At 40.2% G+C, this 22966-nt stretch overlaps 1 pseudogene; it reads right to left on the bottom strand.

Annotated features, from left to right (window-relative positions):
- LOC101704719 (endoplasmic reticulum disulfide reductase DNAJC10-like) overlaps positions 1 to 22359 on the bottom strand; it is a 42182-nt pseudogene extending 19823 nt beyond the window's left edge.
- Positions 22360 to 22966: the final 607 nt, after the last annotated feature.

Here is a 22966-nt window from a genome sequence, read left to right on the forward strand (position 1 = left end):
TAAATCCTTTTGGCAGGCAAGTCCATGTCAATTGTACTTTATTTCCTGTTGTGGTGTCTTCCCATTCAAAGGCAAAGATTGACTGGCTCTCAGGTGCTATCCTCAGACAGAAAAAGGCATCTTTTAAATCCAAGCATGTGAACCATTTATATCCATTGGGAATTAGTCCCAACAGGGTGCAGGGATTGGGTACTGCTGGATGGAGGGTCATCACTGTCTGATTAACTCCCCTTAAGTCTTGCACTGGTCAGGACTCACCATTAGGCTTTTTTACTGGCAATAGTGGGGTGTTCTAAGGGGAGGTGCATTTTTTCAGGAGTCCCTCTTGGAGTAGTCTATTAATGTGTGGTTGGATGCCTATCCTGGCTTCTTGGGGAATCGGATATTGTCTCTGAGCTATTGGTCAGATGCCAGGCTTCAATTTAATCACTATTGCAGCATCAGTTACTGCTAGTCCTGGTGGGTTTTCTTCTGCCCAGACCCGGCGCAATAGGATTTTTAGTTTTTCCATATCTCCTGATATTTTTATCTTGTTCTTGGTAGAGTACCCATTTATCCTCTCTTGGCATAGTTATTGCTAGAATTTGGATAGAATCTTCTTTCCTTTTTGGGTTAAATTCTAGGTGAACATCACCAGTTTCTCTGAAGGAGATTGTTGTCCCTGGTTTAGATAGAAGGTCCCTTCCCATCAAGGGAATGGGGCATTCTGGTATGTACAAAACTTCTTGAGTGACACTATGTCTTCCAATTTTAGTCTTTTTTGGCAGAATTTCTTTTTTAATTTGTCTCCGGTAGTCCCAGTAATTTTTATCTCTTTTTTTTCAAGAGGGGCTATGGGCTTGGTCAAAACTGAATGTTCAGCACCACTATCTACCATAAATGTCACTGGGTTTTATCACTTGGATTTTGACAATGGTCCCAAGGGTGCCAAGATTCATGGAGCCCCATCTGTCCTAGTCACTTTCTTTTTCCACTGAGAACAGGGAGGCCTCCCCCCCCCGTCCTCTTTTTTCTGTAATTTTGGACACTTATCTTTATCATGTCCATGTTTCTTGCAATAGGCACACTGATCTGGGTCAAGTGGGACTCTCAGTTTGCTTGGGTTTGGTTTTGGTTTTTTGGTGTCGGCTTTAAGGACCTCAGACATTAGTCTCCCCAACACAGTTGCCAGATACACAGCCTTCTGTTTGGCTCGCCTGTCTGTCTCATCTCTCTTTTTTTTAACCTCATCTTGATTGATGTAAACCTTGTGAGCTATGGCCATGAGTTGAGTGATATTCATGTCATACCAGCCTTTCTGTTTCTGAATTTTTTTCCTAATATCTGCCGCTGCTTGAGTAATGAATGCATTAACCATTTGCTGGTTGGTAGCAGCCTCTGGGTCAAAAGGGGAGAAGGTCCTATAGACCTCACAGAGCCTCTCATAAAATTTATCTGGGCTCTCATCAGATTCTTGAAGCACTTTTGCCACTTTACTCATATTATGGGGATGCTTGGCTCCTAGCTCCATCCCTTTCAGAAGATCCTGGTGATAATTCATCAAGCTGTCTTTCCCTTCTCCAGTATTGTAATCCCAATTAGGCCTTTCTATGGGAAGTCTGGCTGCTGTATAAGTTTCTGGATCACTTCCCATGGGAGCCTGTGACCTGAGCCACTCTCTAGCCCCATCTAATATTCAGCATTGCTCCTCAGTCTCAAAGAGGGTTTTTAAGAGCTCCTGACAGTCATCCCCGTTAGGGATGTGGGTCCCAAAGGTGGAGCGTGCTAGGCCTATCAACTGCTCAGTTTTCTCAGAATATGGGGAATTGTGATACTTCCAATTAAGTAGGTCAGAGGAGCTGAAGGGATGATGGACAAACATTGATCCCTCTGCAGCTGGGCACTCTCACAAAGGCATTTGCAGATTAATGGAGCCAATGAGCTGGGGTGGGGGTGGTCACCTCTGCCTTTTTTTCCTGATTTTTAGAATCTCTAGCTTCTGTTGGCATGGACCCAAGAGCAGATGGTGATAACTCAGGTGTTGCTGAGGCTATCCCTGAGACCCGCTCTGGTCTGGGTGCTGGCTGGACTTGTACTGGCTGAGGTTGGGAAGGTTGAAAATAAGGTGGGGGAAAGTCTTCCCTGGTTGAGCATGGAATTACTGGAGGATGTTTCTTCTCCTTTGGCTGTAGCATTAGAACTGCCCTTTCAGTCTGCAATGCTTAGACCTGGATCCAACGAGGCATAGCCACACAAATGGACAGCCATGAATCAATGTACAGGAATTGATCTGCATGCCCCTTTTCTGGGGCTGTGACAGCCAGCCACACCTCTCTAGCATTTTCCTCATCTAAAGTTCCCTCTGGGGGCCTTCAGGGACTTATTTTTGGCCACTGAAGTTCACAAAGTGTACAAAGTTTCTGGGGTTTTATCTTAATACCGTAATCTCCAGAAAATCTTTTTTAAAAATTTTTAGGCATGCATTTTAAAACAGTAGGTCGAAATGTTCCTGAACCCATGATGAGCCAATCAGAGTGTTGGTGTGTCTATGGGTACCCTTGTATGGAGATGCAAGACAAACCAAGGCGGGGGGGGGGGGGGGGTGGATGCTTGAAAGTGACCCACTCAGGTGCCTGTCTGTGTAACTTGTACTTTAAGGACCATCCAGGCATTCAGGAGTAGTTTTCGCTTTCCCAGCCAACGTGCCAAATGTTGTGGATTTTGCTGAGAGTAACCAGAAAAACTCACAGAAATCAGAGGAACAGAGGTAAAACAACAAAATTTATTTGTTAGCAGGCCAACTCCACAGGAACATGCCTTCAAGGACTGATCCCAGGTCACATTGGAGGTTTACATTTATATTTTAAACTAGGTCTAGTCATTTGATTAACAGAAAGCTTAGGGTTTACATGTACTTTTGCTTACAAGGCATGGCGATTGTTATCTTGGTGTGGACTTCTGTGCTTACATAGGTGCAGGTTGTGGTTAGACAGTGTTGCAGACCTTTCTTTATCTAGTGCTATGTGCCTGCAAGCTTATGGTGGATGAAACTTCTGGTATTGTTATTCTGGGAAGTGAAGCAAGTGAAGCAAGTTACAGAAGTGAAATGAAGCAAGCAGTTATTTTACATTTTCCTTAACAGTACCAAAAAAAAAAAATCTCAAAGGAGAATTTGGACTCAGACTTTTCAGCATTGGTGACACTGTAAGGAGTTTGCCAAGTCTTATAGATATGTCATAGGCTGGGTCTGAGAGGTCCTTGAGACTAAAATAAGGAAACTATTCTAAATTTTTGAAATGACCTATGAGAACCAGATCATAACAATTAACATATTATTTTTGACCAATGAAAGACTCTCAAGTTATTGCACACAGACATTGCATTGCATTTGTAAAACCAGTCTGGACATCACTTTGGTTGGATGGGAACCTGAGTGGAAGCATGTACAATAGTCACTGCATTCACAAAACTAGTCTTGACATAACTGATTAGCTGGCAACCTGAGTGGAAGCATGTCCTTAAATTAATGACAATTATTTTATCTATAAGCCAATTTAAGTTGTAGACATAAATATTTTAACCTATATAAACCATTTTCTTTTTTTGCTTAAACTCTATTATCAGTACATTTTAGGTATACAATACATTTACATTTATCATTGGACACTTATACCTGTACATGATGTACCTTGGTTCTTATTTTTTCACCATTCCCTGTGCTCCATTCACCCCCTCCACCCTTCCCTATTTAAAGATTTTGATTTCATTTTTTCCTTTTCTTATCATTTTTCCTTCCCCTTCTTTCCTTTCCCCTTCCCCTCCCATTTCCCCTACTCCTTTGGACCTTTTCTTCCTATTTCAAATTATCAGTTATTCATCTTAATCATTTTAATCCTTATTTATACTTTCAGTTTCTCACATGAGAGAAACTATTCAGTATTTACACATGTGTATCCAATTTATTTCGCTTAAGAGTATGGCCTCAGGAGCCGGGCATTTAGTTCAGTGGTTTGCCACCTGCTGCACAACCAAAAGGACCCAAGTTCAATCCCCAGTACCAAAAAAAAAAAAAGAGTATGGTTTCAATATGCATCCATTTAGCTATAAATGTCTCTAGTTTCTCATTCTTTATGGCTGAGTAGTACTCCATTTTATATTAAAAAAAAACCACATCTTCTTTATCCACTTTCCAGTTGATGGGAACTTGGGCTGTTTACAAGCTTTTGCTATTACAAACTGCCAATATACACATGGGTCCACATACATCTCTGTGGTATGATTCTTTTAATTCTTTTGGGAAGATACCCAGCAGGGGAATAGCTGGGTCAAATGGGATCTCTAGTCCTAGTTCTTTGAGGTATCTCCATACTGATTTCCACAGTGGTTGCACCAGTCTGCACTCCCACCAACAAAGGAGAAGGGTTCTTGTCTCCCCACATGCCCCACCACCATTTGTTATTGATTGATTTCTTGATAGCAGCCATTCTTTCTGGGGTGTGGTGGAACCTCAGTGTTGTTTTCATCTGCATCTCTCGAATGACCAGTGATGTTGAACATTTTTTCATATGTTTATTTGCTGCTTTTACTTCTTTGTCTGAGAAATCTCTGTTCATTTCAGATGCCCATTTTTGAATTGGGTCTTTAAATTTGGCGCGTCTGATTTTTTTCAATTCTTTACATATTCCAGATAGTAGTCCTTTGTCTGAGGAACAGCTGCTAAAAATTTTTTCCCACATTGTAGGTTGTCTCTTAGCTCTGTTGGTGGTTTCTCTTGTGGTGCAGAAGCTTTTTAATAAGATGAGATCCCAGTTGTTGATTCTTTGTTCTAGTTCTCATGCTACTGAGGTTTTGTTCATAAAGTCTTTTCCTATGCCAATATCTTCAAGATTTCTACCTAACTCATCTTCCAGCAAGTTTAGTGTTTCTGTCTTAATATTTAGATCTTTAATCCACCTTGATCTCAGTTTAGTGCATGGTGATAGATATGGGTCTAATTTTCATCTTTGGCTGGTTGAAATCCAGTTTTTACAACACCATTTATTAGATAGGCTATCTTTCCTTCAATGATGGTGGTTGGCTCCTTTGTCAAAGATGAGGTGGCTGAGTATGTCTAGAGTTGTTTCTGCATCTTCTAACCTATTCCACTGATCCCCAGGTCTGTTTCTTTGCCAGTACCATTCTGTTTATATCATAGTAGCTTTATAGTATAGTTTCAACTTGGAGATTGTGGTACCCCCTGCCATGTCTCTGTTGCCTAGAATTGCTTTTGCTATTCTAGGTCTCTTCTGGTTCCATGAATATTTGGTTAGTTTTCTCTAGTTCTGTGAAATATATTTTTGGAATTTCAAATGGCATTGCATTAAATCTATATAGCAGTTTTGGAAGTATGGCCATTTTCACAATATTGGTTCTTCCTACCCAGGAGCAAGGGATGTCTTTCCATTTTCTTATAACCTCTTTGATCTCTTTTTTCAGAGTGCTATAGTTTTCAGTGTAGAGGTCTCTTGCTTCCCTTGTTAGATTGATTCATAGATATTTCTCTTTTTTTGGATGCTATTATAAAAGGAATTGTTTCCCTAATTTCTCCCTCAGTGAGTTTATTTGTGTACAAGAATGCTATTGTTTTTTGAGTGTTGACCTTGTAACCAGCAACTCTACTGAATCTTTCAATTAAGCCTAGAAGTCTTTTGGTGGAATTTTATGGGTCTTCTATGTAAAGTATCATATTGTCCACAAATAATGAGTTTTCTTCCTTTCCTATCTTTATTCCTTTTATTTCTTTCTCTTTTCTAATTGCTGTGGCTAATGTTTCCATAACTATATTGAACAGGAGTGGTGATAGTGGGCATCCTTTTCTTCTACCTGATTTTAGCATGAAAGTTTTCAGTTTTTGACCATTTAGTATGATGTTGGCTGTTGGTTTTTCATACATAGCCTTAACCAGGTTGAGATAAAGAGCTATTCCAATTTTCTGTAGCGTTTTTATCTTGTATGGGTGTTGGATTTTGTTCAGTGCTTTTTCTGCATCTATTGAGACGATCATATGGTTTTTGTCCTTGACTCTGTTAATATAGTGTATTACATTTATTGATTTATGGATGTTGAACCATCCTTGCATCCCTGGGATAAATCTGACTTGGTCAGGGTGTATATCTTCTTGATGACACTCTGTATTCTGTTTGCCAGTATCTCATTGAGGATTTTTGCATCTATGTTCATTAGGGAGATTGGTCTGTAGTTCTCTTTTTGGGTTGGGCCTTTCCCTGGTTTTGGGATCAAAGTAACACTTGCTTCCAGGAATGAATTTGGGAACCTTGCTTTCCTTGCAATTTCCTTGATGAGTTTAAAGAGTAATGCCAATAGCTCTTCTTTAAATGTCTTGTAGAATTCAACAGTGAAGCCATCAGGACCTGGGCTTTTCTTTGTTGGTAAATTTTTTATCACATTTCCAATTTCACTCATTTAATTGGGGTGTTTAGAATTTCTATATCTTCATTTAACTTTGCCAATTCATATGTATCTAGGAATCTGTCCATTTCTTCTGTGTTTTCCATTTTATTAGAGTACAGGTTCTCAAAGTAGCTATTAATGATCCTCTGGATTTCTGCTGGGCCTGTTGTGACTTCCCCTTTTTCATTCTTAATTGCATGGATTGAACCTTTTCTTTCCTTTTTTTGACAAGGTTACCTAAATGCTTATCAATTTTATTTATTCTTTCTAAAGACCAACTCTCTGATTCATTGATTTTTTTGTATCATTCTCTTAGTCCCCATTGCATTGATTTCTGCTCAGATCTTTATCATTTCCTCTCTTGTACAAGCTTTGGGTTTGGTATGCTCTTCTTTTTCTAGGAGCTTGAGGTTCTGCATGAGGTTATTTATTTGAGTTCTCTGTTTTCCTAATATGGGCATTCACTGCTATGAATTTCCTGCATAGAACTGCTTTCATTATGTCCCATAGATTCCTGTATGTTGTACTGGCATTATCATTTACTTGTAGAAACTGTCTAATTTCTTCTTTAGAAGGAAGAAATATTTTCCTCTGTGACCCATTGGTTGTTCAGGAAGGTGTTATTCAATTTCCATGTGTTTGCAGGGGTTTTGCAGTTTCTTATGTTACTGATCTCCAATTTTATTGCACTGTGGTCTGATAATATACAGGGGGTAACTTCAATTCTTTTACATTTACTTAGACATGTCCTATGAACTAGCATGTGGTCTCTTTTGGAGAATGACCTGTGTGCAGCTGAAAAGAAAGTATATTCTGATTTTATAGGATGGAACACTCTATAAACATCTATTAAGTCCATTTGTTCAATAGCTTGGTTCAGTTCTAGAATTTCATTGTTGATTTTTTTGTCTAGATGATCTGTCTACTTGTGATAGTGAGGTATTGATGTTCCCCACTACACATGTGTTAGTGCTTATTTGGTTTTTCATGTCCATTAATATTTGTTTTGGATAGTTGAGGGCATTTGTATTTGGTGTATATATATTTAGGATAGTCATCTCTTCCTCTTGCATTGTTGCCTTCACAAGTATGTAGTGACCATCTTTGTCTCTCTTAATTAGTTTTGGTTTGAAATCTACTTTGTCTGCAAATAAGATTGCTACACCTGCTTTTTTCCAGGTTCCTGTCACATGGAGAACTGTTTTCCATCCTTTTACTTTCAGTCTATGAATTTCTTTTTGAGTTAGGTGTGTTTCTTGTATACGGCATATTGTTGGATTTTGCTTCTTAATCCTTTCTGCCAGTCTATTTCTTTTGACTGGTGAATTGAGGCCATTAACATTGATGGTTATAATTGATAGATATTTACTCATCCTTGTCATGATGTTTTACTGTTGTTGGCTCTTTTATTTTTTATTTTTCCCCCTTTCCCTTTAGTTTCTTACCTTGCCTGGTGACTTCCCTCTGTTGGGCCTCCTGGAGTTGTGACCTTCATTGTCTTTTCCTAGGATATTGTTTAGAATTGTTTGGAGTGCTAGTTTGGTATTCATGAAAGTTCTCAGGTGTTCTTTGTCATGGAAGTATCTAATTTCTCCATCAATTTTGAAAGATAATTTTGCAGGATACAACAGTCTAGATTGGAAATTGTTTTCTTTTGGGGCTTGAAATACTTCATTCCAGGCTCTCCTTGACTTGAGTGTTTGTGTTGAGAAGTCTGCTGTGATTCTGTTGGGCTTTCCTTTGTAGGTGATTTGTATCTTTTCTCTAACTGGTTGTAGGATTTTGTTTTTCTGTTGGGTTTCTGAGATCTTGACTATTATATGTCTAGGTGTAGTTTTATTTGATCATGGCTAGTTGGAGTTCTATATGCCTCACTTATCTGTATGTCCAATTCTCTACCTCTGTCTGGGAAGTTTTATACTATTACTTCTGTGAACAGTTTTATTTTTATGTCAATAGTACTTTCTCCTGCTTTTTTGCAGACTCCTATTGATAGAGTAAAGTTTAAGTAGGTTAGTTATTAGGGTAGCTGAAGTAGAATAAGCAATGCATTCCTTTAAGATTTACCTTTCCTGTAACTCTTGTTGTTTAAGGTGATGGCTAACTGACTCTTTGACCTGTAACTTAGCTGTAGATAACATTTAACCTGGAGAGAACAAAGTAGGAATGTTTGAGTTAATTTACAATGTATGTGTTTTAAGTGCCATCTGTTTGTCATGTGTCTGTGACTATAACCATTAACAAGAACTAGTTGTAAGAAGGGAAACAGGAATTTTACTAAGACCATCAGTAGTGAGATAGTGACTAAGAAAAGATATAAAAGGAAATGCAAAACAAAGGACAGCATGGACACTGACCAGACCAGTTTCTGGCAGTCCTGTCTGCTTGCAAGTAAAAGACTTTGTTATTTTACCCAAATTCTGTGTCTCCATGCATTTCTTTCCACGATTCCAGAACACTATCAGTCTTATGTTATTCTTCTTTCCATCAGCTAGCTGCTGCTGGATTGATTTCTCATGGTCCCTTACTTTTATTTTTTAGAGTTTTGTGCATTTTATTTAACAAATTTGCACCACAAAAACTTAAATCTCTTAAATACACTGTATTCATGTATCTTGGCCTGAAGTAAATGCTTACTGGGAAGCTTGTTTTCATAATTTCCTTTTTTTTTTTTTTTTCTTGGTACCAATGATCAAATTCAGGACCTTGCACTTGTGAAGCAGGCAGCAGCTTTCTTTTTAAAGTTCTCAATTATCTTCTCCTTTTAACATTAGGATTATACCTAAAGAGATCATCAACAAGAGACTCTTCCTTTGCATGTTACTTTTGTAACTTCAACCAGAGCAACTCTGCAGGCCAATAGGCATCCCTCCTCTTGCTTCCAAACTGGGGCTTAGAGGCTGCTGTTGAATTACCTCACCTACAAATAACTCCATTCACAGATTAAAGTCTGTTATCTATTGTCTAGCAACCACAAATTATATGTTAGTAGAGGCAAATTTATCATTTATTTCCCTCCACACATATGAGAATCAGACCTAGAAGAGGAAGGAGAGAACAAGGAGGTTGGGGCCCTCTCTGAGAGTAAGAGATCAAGAAGGTGAGAAAAAAAGAGTGAACCTTCTAGGCTAAGTCCATAGACTTCACCAAGTCCCGTGGGTCATATCACCCAGCACCTAATAAGCCACTTATATCTGCAGAGCTCAGGACATGATCTTAGCCACTTAAAAGAGAAGAGCCATGACTCTCGAGTGGACTGAGCTTGTATCCTTCAATTCAGAAAAGGAGATGAAATAGCAGTTCAGTAATCCTTCCTTTAAATTGTGTGTTTTGGCTCATATGTATGCTGCTTATGAAAATAGCTCTCTCTAGTGTCACCCAGAGATCAGTTCTTTCTACTGTGTTTCGGGTTCAGCCTCCTGTGTCTGCTAGACAGAAGACTGCTCGGGACAAAAGGACTGGTCATGTCCTCATGTGTCCTCCTGGGTGAGCAGGATTTCAGAGTCTCATCTGATCCAGAGATGGAGTATGTGTTCCTCATCTAAAATGGCATTCCTTATCTTCAGCATCTTTATGGAGAAGTGCTCATTTCTCTATGGACTTGAGAGTTGTAGTTGTTAGAAAGGAGAGAAAGGCTAACTAAAACCTCTTAGGGTTCCTCCCTCTCTAATCTGTAGCAGAATTATGCCTTCAAAATAAGGGAGAAAGTAAAAAGCAACAGGAAAAGGTTGGAATAAAAAGATCAGCAAAAAGAGTTTCTCTCCTTGCATGCTCATTGTAAGTTAATGAAATGGCCCATGCATGAGTCATCATCACTCATAGCCTGTGAGGGCAGGAGTAAGGAATCTCAAGAGCCAAGACTGTCATCCCCACCAGTGGAGGATCAAACTGAAAAGAAAACTGAGGCAATACAGGCTCAACATTACCCTCTATGAGTGTAGGGGGGGATGAGGTTAGATTGTCCCAGTGAAACCTGTCCTCCAAGTCTTGAGAATGATTGCCATCCCAAATTGCCCTTTAACTGGCATTTGGAGTCCCATGATTAATCATGTATTTCCTAGATATAAACTAGATTTTTATAAAGAGATCTATTTCACAGCATTTTACAAATTCACATTTTTATTAGTATGGAAGTCCACTGGGGGCGCTCTAACATTACTTTTTGGTACCAGGGATCGAACTTGGGACCTTGCACTTGCAAGGCAGGCGCTGGAACCACTAAACTAAATCCCCGGCATTAACATTACCTTTTGGCTACAGTCCCAAACCAGCAGAGCTGCTGATGCAAGCTCAGTAGAAGCCCAAATATGCACTTTTTGAAAGCTAGTGTTCCTATAGCCCACCCTGGGGCTAGCCTAGAGGTTTGGTTGCAGCTAATCTGTGACCAAAGTCTCCAGGGCTGGTCACTTACAGTATCCAGATGTCTTTTTTATACTCCAAGTCCCCATAGATCTCATTATCTGTCTAGTGAGGCTTTGCTGTCCAAGCAGCCCACTGAGATCATAAAAATCCCACTCAGTAAAGAATTAGAGAGGGCTGGGGATTTAGCTCAGTGGCACGGTGCCTGCCTCACAAGCACAAGATCCTGAGTTTGATTCCCAGTACCAAAAAAAGAGAGAGAGAGAATTAGAGAGACAAAGCCTTACCTTCCTAGCCAACGCACCAGTTAAAGTAGTGTCTGGGAAGGGTTATACACCATGCCACACTATGCCACACTGTAACGTCCAGGTGCACAGCAAGCCACTGCTCTGCCACATCATGCCACCGCTCTGCTGGAACATATAGCTCCTGGTGATCCTAAACCATGTTGGTAAAAGAACTAAAGAAGTGACTTAAAATAAAAGAAGATAATTTATTTAAAGGTGGGGAAAGGGAGAAAAGAGAAGGGGGAGAACAGACATGGCAGACCGCTACTCTGGATGAGTAGGGAGTATTTGAAAGTGAATAACTCATGGATTTCTTGTCTGCAGCTCCTTTCACTGAGATCTTTATCCCTGGAAAAATCCTGGAATCTGATTGGCTCCTTAGCTTGTCTTTCATCCTAATCTTGGATTTCTTCCACCGTGAGACCTTTCCCTGTCTTTTGGCAGAGGTTAAGATTATGGGGATTGGGGGGGTGGGTGTTGTCTCACAGACTGGTAACCTAGGCTAAAGGATTAAGTAGAGGAGAAGTTTGTGATTCCTCTGTTAATCATGCTACCTGGGAACTACTTGATCTTGAGTTCTTTTTCATTGTCTTTCTAATTGTTTGAGATTCGCTGCCTTTGTCTTTCTAATTCCTCAGAGTCTAGCTGCCTTTATCCTTCTAATTGGCTGCAGAGGTCAAAACTGCCTTATTGATTTTTAATAAAGCTCAATGAGGCCTTCATCCTATTATTGTAGAAAGCTAAGTTAATTAGATATCTTGCAGGCAGTTAGACAGGGCTGGCCCTCCAGGAGTCAATATGAAAGACAATCCAGATACATTGACTAAAGGTCAGCATTATGAAAAGAGAAAAAATACTACCCTAGAGATGAATAGCAGTGACTGATATTCTAAATAGGTATCAATCACCATGGGTGGGGACCAAAACCTCCCTTGCCCACTCCTTCTGGAGAAGTCCTTGTTCTTTCCATGTATGCTTGCTACCTGATTAGCTTTCCCATTTGATTGCCATTTAATCAATGTTACCTAAGTGACTAGACTTGTTGTAATCTTATTGGTTGATCATAGTTTTGTCCCACCTTGTGACTTCCCATTAGATCAATATTACCTAAGGGACTATACTTGTAATCTCATTAGTTGACTAGTTTTGTTCCTTCTTGAGCCCATCTCACCTAGTGGTTTTGCTCCTTTCAGAAGTGAGGTGGGCAGGAAAACCAGTTTCTGGATGTCCCCTGTCCTTCTCAGGCAGGAACTATCTTTCCCTCAATAAATATTCCTTACTCTTCACCTCTGTTGTTCCTAGAATTCATTCTTTGACTTTAGAGAACATGAATTCACATTTCAGATATCTTATCAAGTTGGAAGTTATAATATTTCCCTTGTTTTTTTGTGGGGGTTTTTTGGTACCGGGGATCAAACTCGGTACCTTGCACTTGCGAGGCAGGTGCCAGAACCACTGAGCTAAATCTCCAGCCCATCCCTTGTTTGTTTTTGGTTTGAGGTTTTGGGGATTTATTGTTTGTTTGTTTGTTTTTTGTACCAGGGATCAAAAACTTAGGACCTTGCACTTGTGAGGCAAGTGCAGTGCCACTGAGCTAAATCCCTGGCCCTTATTTCCTTTGTTTGGATTATATTGGTTTATTTGGATTACTGGGTAGCCTATATCACTATGTTTTCCCTATGTACAGTGCCCCTTGTCCCTGACAGGTCCCCCAAATTGGACCCCTGCCCAACCAGAAGGAAACCCTCCCCCAAGCAGATTCCCTACCTGCATCCACAGAAGCACAGAGATAATAAGAAGCCAGTAGACACCCTGCTGCTCCTACCACAACCCTGTTTATCAGCCAGCCCCAGGCTCATCACCCATGGAACTCTAAAATTTTGCCACCTTGTCGGGAGCAATTCTAAAAATTTTGAGGAAAAATCATTTCACAATTAAATCATGATTAAGGCCTAGTTTTCCAGCCTATAGGCCAGTTACAACATGTCAAAACATAACTCCAGGGCCAGGGATTTAGCTCAGTGTTTTCGCCGCAGGCGCAAGGACCCGAGTTCAATCCCCGGTACCGGTACCAAAAAAAAAATAAAATAACTCCAGGGCCGGGGATCACAGCTAAAACCTCAATGGTCCAGTGATGCTGTGATGCTCTAGGGCAAGATTATATCAGTTGAAGACATCCTGGGAGGAACAAAATCTTCATCTACATAGTTCCTCATTGTTCTAGGATTATTGCCACCACCCTCTGAGTCATCTGCTACATTTGTTTCTCCTGATGTACTGAATTAAGGTGTGGCAAACTCAGGGTGTTTCATTTTTGCTGCCCAGAGCAGCACTGATCATCCCAAAGCTCAGCTTCTCTAAATCTCATTTTGTAGGACTGCATAACTCTGTAATCATAAAACTCCCCTAGCCCCAACTGTGATTGAATGTGAGTAAATAGATAAAGATGCTTCTTAGTTCCAGGACACTAGATAAGATCCTATCAGCCATAATTATCCAACTCTTTGTTCTGGACACCACTATCTATAGAACAATCTACAAAGCATCTGCTGACTATCAGTACATGTCAGGCTAATTAACATACAAATGTAAAACCACTAACCTTTGTTCCTTCTTCTGTAAATTTCGCCTGTTAACTTCCCTGCAAGCCCCTATAAAAAGAGCCTCGGACTCTGGACTGACGCCTCTCTAAGCTACTTTGCTTTGGGAGTGCTGTCTGGCCAGACTAAGGTCTGTTTCACTTTCCAACTTGTCCGGTGGTGTGTTCCTTCCCGGGTGTTCTTCACTGCAGTCAGCTCCTTGGAGCATTTGGTAAGGCCCTTGGCCTTACATTCTGGAGGCACCGCTGGGATCCCTGGGTGTGCTCCACTACAGTCAGCTCCTTGGAGCATCTGGTAAGGCCCTTGGCCTTACATTCTGGAGGCACCACTGGGATCCCTGGGTGTGCTTCACTATAGTCAGCTCCTCAGAGCATTTGGTAAGGACAGCAGTCTTACATTTTCTGTCTATATTAATTAATTCACCTTGTGTTGTCATGGATCACAGAAGACTAGGACTTAATACAGAGGTTCTAGTAACATCCCCTTTCCCTGTTCCCTATACCTCCTCCCCTACCTATACTCCCCTATATCAACCAAACACACCCTCCTATCAGTGCCAACGGTCTTTTCACCCTTGATCCATCTGCACCCAGATGGCAATAAACTCATCACATGTTGCTTAGACTTTGCCTGACTCAGTGATCTCAATCATGCCTCAGTCTGACCTTATAGTCCCTACATTTTAAACTTGCATTTGCCCTCACCTCAAGCAGGAGCTCTTCTGTGTCAACCATGATGCTTAGCAACCATGGTGTTTAGAGTACTTGTAATTCTCATCAGCTTAGAATTTATTAATCCATTCCATCATCCATTAGATTATAATTAAATCACATGCTCCAAGAAACAAGCCTGGGCTATGTTGATTCTGAAGTGAATCAGAGAGACAGATTTCTTTCATTAAAGGAATTATTTTCCATAGAAGGAAATAAACAATAAACAGATAAAATAAACAAACTTGGTAATTTACTTACAATCTCTATTACACATGCTATTAAGGGTAATGAGAACAAACAAAATAGCATAAAGGATGGGAAATATTATTTTAGGAAAACATGGGGTATGGTATTTGAGCTGAGAGGTGAAGTGATGAACGATGACAAAGACAGATGAAGTAAGTGTCACAAACTGAGAAATTATTATGAAAAACTTGAAGATTTTTTTTTTTTTTTGTACCGGAGATCAAACTTGGGTCCTTGCGCTTGCGCAGCAGGCAGCAAAACTACTGAGCTAAATCCCCAGCCAAAAAGATTTTTGGCCCAAGCAAGGGAATGAATGTATATGCATTTACTATGAGTGAAAAAACAAGGGAGATGTAGTTTTGGGGTCCCAGAAACAATTCAGTTGTTTTGGTTTTTGTACCAGGGATCCAACTCGGCCAAACCACTGAGCTAAATCCCCGGCCCCAAAGATGTGGAGTTTGAGCAGCCTCTTAAACATCAAAGTACAGATGTAAAGGAGACAATGGGTTACATAGTTTTTAATCCATGTGTAGTGCTTTAGTTATTATGAGTACACAGTCAAAAGAGCCTAGAGATAGGGTCAGATAGAAGAAAACAGCCCAGCCAGGTTAAGAGCTAATTCAAGAAGCTAAACCAAGCTTAGTGATGCAAAAGTAACACAAAAAGATAAAAGCTACAATAAAAAGGGAGAAAGACCTTCCTCCTAGAAGAGCTCCTCCCTCCAGACTGAATTTAGAACAATTTAGAAATGCAGAATAGCCTGTTTCCTTTAAACTCAATTTCATGTGAACCAGCTAAATAAATAATTTCTTTTAAATTGTAAAGCCACAAAGCCATCTGTTTAAAACAAGCCACCATATATAATGCCAAAACAAAGAAGACACATCAAACTCTTTCCCTTGGTGAGTATCCACCAGGAACTTTTTTTGTTTTATTATTGTTAATAAACACTCTCCTAAATTCCTCCTTGTATCCTCAAACTTATTCTTAAATTTTGAGAAACAAATAACTCGAGTTTATACAAAATTAACTGTTTTAATATTATATATTGTATATTACATATTTTCTATCAGAGAAGGATGTACAAGAGTCATCAGAATATATGCATCATGTAAACCAGGGATTCACTCTTCATTTTCTAGCTATGATAAAATGATCTGTGGAGACTTGTGTTCTCATGAAAAGCAAATTAGAAAGGAAATAAGATTTTTAAAAATTAATTTGTCTATCTTCAGAGAGCTGCCTAGGCAACTAGGATTTGCGTGGGCAGAATATTAAAAGGAGGTGAACTAGAGTTGTAACCCAAAGTTCTTTGTTTGATTTTTACCTATGGGCATCTGGTCATTAATAGCATGAAGTAGCCTGAAAGGTCAGGAATGAGGAGGCCGGGGCAGAGTTAGAAGTGAGCAAAATGAAGTGGCAAATTGAACTTTGTGATGACATGGAAGTCAGGATTCAAGTGGCCTATATTCCAGCAAAAGGAGATAGAAGGATGAAGCCTCAATATCTGAGTTGATTTCTCCTTCCTTTTCAGGCACTTGCCAAATTCTTAGGCTGCACTGAGTAGCGGAATAAAAAGTTGGGCAGAAAGCCTCAAAAATATGCCAATCTCTCAAGGATAGAGAAAAACACTGAATTTTAAGTCCCAACAAAGAAGAGGAATAGTTCAGTAAACACATTCCTTTCTGGCTTGAGATATCTGAAGGTACACATTAAGGCAACCCAGTAGTTTGTTGTTATTGTTGTTGTTGTTGTATTGAGAATTGAACCTGGGGTACTCTACCACTGAGCTAAATTCCCAATTGTTTTAATTTTGAGACAGAATTTTGCTAAGTTGCCCAAGTGAGACCATTACAGAGTCCAATAGTAGTCCAAATTATTGTGCTAAGTGTACACCCATTAAAAGTAGTAAGCAGCTAAGTTTATTGAAGATCATGGGAAATTGTGCTCAGGGCCAGTCCATGTCAACAAAAAGAATAACACAGACCAAAAAAGGTGCCAGAGCAACAGAAAAGCATTACTCACAGGTCAAATGTGATAGGTCTCCCACTACCTCAGCAGCTATTATGTATAGTAGCTGCCCTCTTCCTATAATGCCTTGCCCCCTCCCCTGTGTGACATCATGCCAAGATGGTTGCTTCCACCAAAGAACAAACCCTTCTTCCCAGCATACCCCTGTTCCTGCCTAGAGAATAACCTAATACTCGCTCACCTCCTACCACCTAGTGACATCCCCAGCTCCTCCATTCCCTAGTCACTACCTCACTCAACCCCACCTCAGCCCCTACAAACCACACCCCAGTCTCTATAAAAGACTCTCCCTGCCCCAGCCATATAGCTTTTGTCTCTCCTTTGTTCAGAGACAGCCCAGCAGATCTGTTCCCCTAATAAAGGCTTGTTGTGGCCTGGTCTGGTCTTGGTTTTCGGCCTTTTACCTGACAAAATGTTGCAACAGCAATAGAAAAGGGAAGCCAATAACTCAGGCTTTCAGAATTTAAAGGCTAGACACTTCTACTTTGGGTGCCTCTCACTGAGTCTCTAGTTGTGACTGACTAATGATTGACAGGATGTTGAGTCATCTTAGAAGCTCTTAGCATGCATGCTTATCCTAGAATTCACTCTGATATTAATTATATTTATGAGCTATAGTGCATATGTATGAGCCTGTAATGAGGTGGAAGTAGGATAAATGTGGCCAGAATACCAGGCTGGGAGATCCAATGCCCATTGTAAGGTCAGACTGAGGCATGATTGAGACCACCAAGGCAGGCAAAGTTCAAGCAACTGGTGGAGAGTTTATTGCTGACTGGGTGCAAACAGGCCAAGGGCAAAAAGGCCATTGGCCCTGAGAGGAGGGTGCAAAAAGGAAAAGCACCATTTATTAAAGGAAAAAAATGATAAATTAGACTTCACTAAAGTAAGAATTTGTTTTATCAAGTCATCACAGAGTGCTCGCTTTGGCAGCACATATACTAAAAAAATCATCACAGAAGCACACAGGAAGATTTGAGAAGAGAGGACTGTAAGGGTTCTACTTTATATCTTGACTATGGTGTGATCACACAATCATATTTCTCAATATTTCACAGTATAATCACAATATTTCTTAGCAAGAAAAAAGATTGGTTGTGCCCAGGGAGGAAAGGAATTGTATAGCTGCAGAATCTATTAACATGTGCTATCAAGACCAGGAAGTTGAAGATTCAATGTGTCATAGTTCTCTGAGCTTCATTGCTTTCTTCATTTAGGAAGAAAGTAGAAATATCCTGATTGGTCTCTGAGGAGTTAATGCTTAGAACAATGGCAGACAGGTAGGAAATGTCCAAAAATTTATAACTTTCCTGAACATCGGGTGGATGAAGGCAGGAACAATCCATGAACAATGGGCACACTTTGGAAAAGCCCAGGTTCTCCTAGTCAGGAAAGCCCAGCCCTGCCAAGGGCCCCAGAGTTCTCTTCTGCAACTACAGTGATACAGAGCCTTGGTCCACACTAAGCATTCATGGAAGATGCCACATGAGCCAGACCCTTCCCTTGTGCCTTTCACCCCACCTAAGGCAATGGTTTTGAAGCTGTGAAGGTCTCAAGGGCTTTAGTTCACACTCCTTCTAAGCTTCTACCTGAGGCCACCAAACACATGATTGTATAATGAGCACATAAAATTTCCATTGCCACACAATGCATGCAAAACCAGTACCTTCCTCTCCTCCCAGACCCATATCACTTGCTGGGCTCCTGATTGCCATGATTAGTTTCACCATCTCAATTTCTATCTCCCCAGCATGGACACCTCTGTGGCTCTTTCTATGGCCCTAATTTCCTGCATGAAAACATTGGGACCTGCAGACTAACTTCCCTCTCTGCTGGGACTGTTGGCCCTGACCCGCCACACACACACACACACACACACACACACACACACACACACACTCCCCCAGTGATCCTGCCTCAGCCCACAGCATGTCTGTCTCACAGGATCCTTGCAGGGTCCACTCAAAGTCTCTGTACATGTGATTCTACTTACTTCTCAGGACCCTCACAACTCCCACTGAGAGTGCAACTTTTAAGACACTCCCATCCAGCAATTTTTTTCCATTTCACATTTCCAGATGTTCCCATTATTACTCCTTCAGCCTGCCCTATACTTGTCTCTCTTGCCTCTTTGGTCTAAGAAGATCTGTGCCCAAACTGTAAAGAAAGGTTCAGTATAGAAGAGTAATTTTATCCCAGGTCCAGGTAGGGTGCAAGTGGAAAAGGCCCCTGGGGTGGCTCACAGTTCAGTAAGATAGAGTACAAGGGCAAAATTATCATCTGGGAGTGGGCATATAGAGTAGTGGTACTCATGCCTTTGGTTTCCTGGCTCTAAATCAGCTAAGGCCTCTTCTAGAATGAGACTGTTGCATCCAAGGGTATGCACCAAAGCTCCACTGTTCTGAGCAGCTCACCAGGATCATAAACTCCACCCCAGCAGTGTATTAATTGAATGAAGTTTTAAAAGAGAAACACTTTATTTGTAAGAAGGAAAAGGAGAAGATAGAACGCTGTCCTGATGAAGAGTTTCAGGGCAGGGGGCACTGGAAAAGACCCATGGGTCTTTTTCCTCAGCTTCCCTTTATTGTGTTTTGGGGAACACTTCCTTCCTTGATATATGGAATTTGTCACAACCTGATTGGTTCTCTGGACTATCGTAGATTGGTCCAAGACTCCAAGACCCTAACCCCCCACACCATCACCTACATGCACATTCCTAAGCAGGTCCACTTTTCCTTGCCAGGCCCTTATCTCTGGAATTTATAGATTGGTTAGAGGGACCTTACATACAACATACAAGGTCAAGTTAGTGATTAAGTAGAGGGTTAGTGCAGTAATATAGAAGGGCTTCTATATTACTGCTCTAACCATATATATATATAATATATATATTTGTATATATACACATATATATAATATAAATATATTTGTATACTACAAATTTTCCTTTTTTGATAAGAAAAAAAATTTATGTAAATGATAATATTGGCTCTAATATAAGAAAAATAGGCAAAATTATGTATATGATATAATATACAACATTAGGATATAAGCAGGTATCTTGTCACAACATGAGAAACATAACATGCTAATCTACAAGTTGTGTGAAAACAAATTTACTTTGTCAAAAACATGTTCACAAGTCTCTGAAAATATATATCTTAATATAAAATATGACATCAAATTCAAAAATATTTTTTGTTACACAGAATACAGAATATACACACCAAAAATTTAAAACAAAGGTAATGGCAAAATCCTAACAATTAACAAAATTAAGTTTTTAGTGGCCTATACCTCCCAATTGTAAAGACTATACAAAAACTACATAAATACTAACTCTACTTCAAAGTAAAAAATACATTTCAATTCACCATGCTTAATTAAAAGATACTATGTATTAAGATCAAAGACATTCCCACAAAAATACTTAATTATATCTACTCAATATTTTTATATTAAACATTGCAGATACATAATTCAGATATTTAAGTGATTTACTGAAAAACACATAATGTATAGATGTACTTTAGGATATCTCTAACTAGGCCTGTATTTTCTGGAAATTTTATGGAAAAATATTAACATCAAATTTTTTGTATTAATTATTCCTACAGGTCTCCACTACATGAGGAATTTTCACAAGATTTTCAAAATACATAATATACATAAAGTTTCTCCACAGTGAGACTTCTTTCATGTATTTGACAATACATGTGTATACTGAAAGCACTCCCACAGTACTTACATACATATTATTTCTCCCCATTATGAGTTCTTTTATGTCTTTGGCAAACACCACTAATGCTGAAAGCTTTCCCACATTGCTTATATTCATAGAATTAATGCTGAATGTGAGTTCTTTCACGTATATTACAATAACTTTGTGTACCAAAAGCTTTCCTACATTGCTTACATACATAGGGTTTCTCCCCAGTGTGAGTTCTTTCATGTATTCAACAATGACTCTTTCTGCTGAAAGCCTTCCCATGCTACTTACATGCATGTAGATTTTTCCCAGTGCTATTATATTTCATGTTGTTTACAATGTTTACGCTGACTGAAAGCTTTCCCACATCACTTATATACATAGGGTTTCTGCTCAGTGTGAATTCTTTAATGTATTTTACAATAATCTTGTATACTAAAAGCTTTCCCACATTGCTTACATACATAGGGTTTCTCTCCAGTGTGAGTTCTTTCATGTATTTGACAAGAACCACAACCACTCATTCTGAAAGCTTTCCATGTTGCTTACATACATAGGGTTGGGCTGGGGATTTACCTCAGTGGTACTGCCACCTGCCTCCATCCCGGTACCAAAAAAAAAAAAAAAAATAGAGCTACATAGGGTTTCTCCCCAGTGTGAATTCTTTCATGTATTTGACAATGACTGTATCTGCTGAAAGCCTGCCCACACTGCTTACAGGCATAATGTTTTCCCCAGTGTGATTTCTTTCATTTTGTTTACAATGTTCATGCTGACTGAAAGCTTTCCCACATTACTCACATACATAGGGTTTCTCCTCAGTGTGATGTCTTTCATATATTTTACAATAATCTTGTGTTCTCAAAGCTTTTCCACATTGCTTAGATACCTAGGTGTCCCCCTCCCATTGTGATTTTTTTTTTTTGGTGCTGGGGATTGAACTCGGGTCCTTGCGCTTGTGCAGAAGGCGGCGAAACCACTGAACTAAATCCCTGGCCCCCATTGTGATTTCTTTCATGGATCTGAACATTACTGGGTGTACTGGAGGCTTTCAAATTTTTCTTATGTACAAAGGTCTCTCTAAGGTGAGTTCTTTCACTAAGATCAGAGTAGGATTTCCCACATTGATCATATTCATAGGCTTTCTCTCCAATCTTTGTCCTTGCATCCTTCTGAAAGGATTGGAAATTACCAAAGGTTCTTCTATGTTCATTACATTTATACAGCTTCTCTTTTGATCCTGATAGGTCTCCCACCACCTCAGCAGCTATTAAGTATAGTAGCTGCCCTCTTCCTATGGTGCCTTGCCCCCTCCTCTGTGTGACATCATGCCAAGATGGTTGCTCCCACCAAAGAACAAACCCTTCTTCCCAGCATGCCCCTGTTCCCACCTAGACAGTAACCTAATTCTCGCTCACCTCCTACCACCTAGTGACATCACCAGCTCCTCCATTCCCTAGTCACTACCTCATTCAACCCCGCCTCAGCCCCTACAAGCCCCACCCCAGTCTCTATAAAAGACTCTCCCTGCCCCAGCCATATTGCTTTTGTCTCTCCTTTGTTCAGAGACAGCCTGGCAGATCTATTCCCCTAATAAAGGCTTGTTGTGGCCTGGTCTGGTCTTGGTCTTCGGCCCTTTTACCTGACAGATCCCAAGTACTCATATGACTTCAGTCCAATGTGAGCTATAATGAACAAAATTTAGTGACAAATAATCAGGGGCTTTCTGCAAACAAGGCTGTCACTTGGTTTTAAACCAGCTTGTTTCATGTCCACATTAGTGTCTGGAGTCCAAAGGAATATTTCTTCATATTTATTCCAACCTTTATTTTGATAGCATTTCTCTGCCTCTTCATTTCTATACCAGCCATGTTCATAAAAGTTTTCCTCACCACATCTCTGTAGAGCTTTTGGGATAGATTCAGCAAAGCCCACTCTTCCACGGTGAAGTTCACAGTCACATCCTCAAAGGTCACTGTCTCCATTGTGTGCTACAGGATTTCCCAGAGTCCTTCCCATACAGCTTGCAGCCAATAGAAGTCACAGAAGGTGATCTAGCAAGGTGTGGGGCTCTCAGCAGTGTACTCAGGACTCCCACTTTAGGACCATGACCCTGAAAGACTAGCTTTCTTTTAAGTGGCTGCCCCTTGTCTCCTTTGCATTTTATTGAAGGTGGGGAGGGGTAGCTAAGCTAATTTGATTAGAGTGCCTGCCTGGCTGGATTTCTCAGTGCTGTGTTTATCAGTTCTCCCTTGTCTTGTTAATATTTCCCTCCAGTGAAGCTTTAACTCTTTCTAGTCGTGATTCACCAGAAAACCTAATGAGGTCTTTCCCTGACTACGGACCCCTTTCCCCTGCAAGACAGCCCTGGATTCCTTACATGAATAAGGAAGGGGACTAGGGTCATGCACAAGCTGTAGTCTGCAGTAGGACACACCAGAGTAGTGTCCTGTGCTTTCTTGTGGATTTTTGCACTGCAGCCTCTTCATTCCCAATGTTGCTTTGTAAGGAGAAATTTTTACTTTCATTTTGTCTCACCAGCTGTGATTGGTGAGGACTTAAAGGTAGAGAACTTGCCTAGACTCCTTTCTC

Source organism: Heterocephalus glaber, unplaced genomic scaffold (assembly GCF_053883595.1).
Source record: "Heterocephalus glaber isolate CG9 unplaced genomic scaffold, H.glaber_assembly_v1.0 deba00001504, whole genome shotgun sequence".
Lineage (NCBI taxonomy): Eukaryota > Metazoa > Chordata > Mammalia > Rodentia > Bathyergidae > Heterocephalus > Heterocephalus glaber.